Source organism: Salvia miltiorrhiza, chromosome 5 (assembly GCF_028751815.1).
Source record: "Salvia miltiorrhiza cultivar Shanhuang (shh) chromosome 5, IMPLAD_Smil_shh, whole genome shotgun sequence".
In the NCBI taxonomy this organism is placed as follows: Eukaryota; Viridiplantae; Streptophyta; class Magnoliopsida; order Lamiales; family Lamiaceae; genus Salvia; species Salvia miltiorrhiza.
Genome location: NC_080391.1, coordinates 50,861,368 through 50,864,873, shown reverse-complemented (window position 1 = coordinate 50,864,873; position 3,506 = coordinate 50,861,368). Strand labels below are relative to the sequence as shown.

The following is a 3,506-nucleotide window of genomic DNA, read 5'->3' as shown; positions in this document are numbered from 1 at the left end:
TAAGATAAATATATTTTAGTTTAATATAAAAATAATAAAGAATAATTCATATTAATAAAAAATGAAATTGTTAAAAAAGAAACAATATAAGTTAAAAGATAATTGAAAAATAATAGGTTTATTCAAAAAAAAAGAGGAGAGAGGAGAGAGAAATTTCTTAAGTTTTAATCTTTAAATAAATATATTTTTTATATTTTAAATCCAATATTTACATAACATATATCAAATTAAAGCTCTTGTCATGATCTTTAATTTGATATGCATATCAAATATTTTATAATTAGTCGAATTTCATAATTTTAAAAAAGAAATAAAATAGAAAAATAAGAAGTTAAAGAAAAAGAAAAAAAAGATGTATAGCTAATAAATAAACATTCAATTTTATTATAACTACAAAATTGCCACTCAATTTTGAAATTGATTTGAAATTGAAAATTCCCTTTTTAATATAGTATAGATAAGTTATCCAATTTAATTTTTGGTCATAAAAACTAATTTCAATTAGATTATCATTTCCGCATTGACCTTTATTTGACTTCACCATAAAAAAATACGTAAATAAAAGAATACATTTGAAATGCATTGAAAATAAATAGATTCTTCAATTTATATAATAGATAGATTCCCGAATTGATTTAATACATTCTCATATTAAATGTATATTAGAACTCACATTTCATAATTTAAATAAAATGATTTATCATCTACGGACTCGTGTCCCTCTCTAACAATTGGGCCTTCATCAATTGAAGAGTTTTGTGTTCCAGAGTCTAATTGCCCCCCATGGAAGGACATGCTCAGATTCCATGTACTTCATCTTCTTCTGACTGTTCTGAAGCGCCATCTCAAACTCCTTTATGCGCTGAAGGACATGTTAGAATATAAAGATAATCTATTTAAAAAGTTGAACAAAGTTGTCAGAACAAAACTCAGCAATTGAAAAACAATGATAAGAATTCCACATCTGCACCAGCAACACACTCCTGCAATGACCATGTTAAGTCTATCAAAATCTTCACAAGGTGCCTGTGTATTGCTGCAAGCAAGAATCATAAAGCAAGCTCTGCTTTTAATTAAAATGAATCAGCAGCATACCTTGATAGAAACTTGAATAATAAACTACAACACCATTCACATATTCTTAAAGATGAATTATAACAACATAAAAGGCCACAACTTTAGAGAGAAGCCAACAAAAAAAGTTATAATATTATATCTCAAATAATTTAATGCTATGTCACTCATGGAAAATATTATAGTTATCTGACGTGAGGAGCCTCTACACTCCCTAACATGTGGTGGCAATTTGGACACACATATATAAAATTAAGGTGCATCAGGTACCAAACAGGCTGGTTTATGGAGTAATAGCCGAAAGCAAAAGAAGGAGAAATATTGGTGATGCGGATTTACGCCGCAAGCAATAATAATAACTTTTTTATATAAGCATGCCCAAGAGGATAAAAGAATTACCAGCAGTAGGAAAGAAGTCACTCCAAGATAAGTCAGGACACAATATATTTTTATTTTGAGGGGGAACTTATATACTTATAAGTATAATAGCTAAAATTTCAAAATTGGCAGATCATTTCTAGGGTCATAGTGCAGGAAGCCTGATCAAAATATATACATCATGTACAAAAATCTTACTTGAAAAAGCGTTGCTCAATTTTCTAGCCAAGCCTCTTGACTAATTATTTATAGGATTAATTATACTTTATAGCATGAACCATAAAAAGTGAACAACATTTATAAAATTCAAGCCACTTTTATCAGTTTCTAAAGTTTGGGCAGTAAAGTTGCCCTCTAGTTAAGGTTAGGCCATAAATTATAATCAACCCTTATTCTTATAATCAAACAATGAGGTGCAAAAGTTTTCATTACAACATAATATTTTGCTATTCAAATCACTGAATCTATAAGTAGTTAAAAAATCATTACCAGGATTATAATGGCAGCAACAATCATAAATTAGAAGTATGTTAGTTCAAAACCAAATTAGAAAGACATCCAAGTCTAGTAGTCCCAGAAATTCATAGAAAATATAATCTCAAACGGTTTGGGAGCTAAACCTTAAAATATAGCCACCTGATAGTTGGTATAAACATATTGTTACGGACATGCACAACCATCTAACCCTTTTGTTATTTCATAAAAAAACAAGAACAAATAAATGTGCTTACCCCTGTTAGATTGCAAAGTTTCCCTTCCAAACTGGAAGAGTTCATGCTTGATTCCAACCTCTACAATTCAGCTTCAAGCTTTCTGTTTCGATTTCACATAAAGATTTCTTCTCAGCCTCCTCATGGAATTAAAATGTATTGACTGGAAACTGGAAACGATTTCCTGTAAAATAATAAATGGTCGACTAAAACCCTAATTATCACAAAATGGGTGTGGGAGAGTCTCAATGGGAGTCTATGCTGCCTCCGGCAAGGGTTTATAATGATTTTATTGCAAAAGAATTACATTACATTACATATATTAAGAAGAAAACACATTCTTAGACATTAAAAATCATGAATGACGGGAATTTTACATCTTTCCTAATTAAAAGATCATTTTTTCTTGAATTGTAAATCTTTCCTAAATAATGAACACCATGAATGATGAAAATGCGATGATTGACAAAAATTTACATGCACCTAAATGAGTTGCAAAATTAACATATATTAGGAAAAAATCACATTCTTAGATATTAAAAATCACGATTGACGGAAATTTCAAAAACACATTTCTAAAAATTTTCATCTTTCCTAGTTAAAAGATTGATTTTGATTAAACCGTAAATCTTTCCTAAATAATGAAAATCATGAATGATGGAAAATGGATGGTGGAAGTTGACCTTCAACGGATGGAAAAATACGCTGTCTCCGGCGGCTGGGCGGGGGCCGAACCCGGGGTAGCATCATCTGGGGTTCCGTCTTTTATGCGAGTTTGAAATAAGATCGGCTGCATTTCAAAATTCCAACCAACCGAGACGCACCCAGAAAATTAGAGCTCTGAAATCTGAGCTTGGGCGGCCGAGCGCCACCATCAGCTATCTTCGACGATGAGGTTTCGGGTGGCGACTGAGGGGAAAAGGGAGCGACGAATCGCGGTGGAAGGTGGCAGATCGCGGCTGCGCCCGGTGGGGTGAATCACCGGTGGAAATCTGGTGGAGGAGAGGGGAAAAGGGAGCGACGTATCGCGGTGGAAGGTGGCAGATCGCGGCTGCGGCCTGTGGGGCGAATCATCGGTGGAAATCTGGTGGAGGAGAGGAGAAGGGAAATCTGGTGGAGCAAGGTCGAATCATTACAATGTTTAATTGTGATGATATAATAAATAAAATAACTTAATTAAATAATATAAATAAAATAACTTATGTGGAATTATATTGCCAAGTCAGCGATAGAGTATTGAGCTAGAGGTTCTAGAATTGCAGGGATTTTAAACTTTGAATTTTTAGATATGCCACGTAGGATCTCGGATTAAGGAGAGCGCATGAATCCTTAATCGTATTATAT

General features: G+C 32.7%; 1 long non-coding RNA gene across 3 annotated transcripts; it reads right to left on the bottom strand.

Annotated features, from left to right (window-relative positions):
* Nucleotides 1-582: 582 nt before the first annotated feature.
* LOC131024832 (uncharacterized) lies at nt 583-3,295 on the bottom strand. Of its 3 annotated transcripts, none has more exons than XR_009101991.1 (3): nt 2,846-3,295; nt 2,184-2,346; nt 583-1,036 (listed from the first exon to the last, which is right to left on the bottom strand). It is a non-coding gene; the product is annotated as an uncharacterized LOC131024832 (long non-coding RNA). The 3 variants fall into 3 exon arrangements; XR_009101990.1 differs by having other exon boundaries at nt 583-983; XR_009101989.1 differs by having other exon boundaries at nt 583-862.
* Nucleotides 3,296-3,506: the final 211 nt, after the last annotated feature.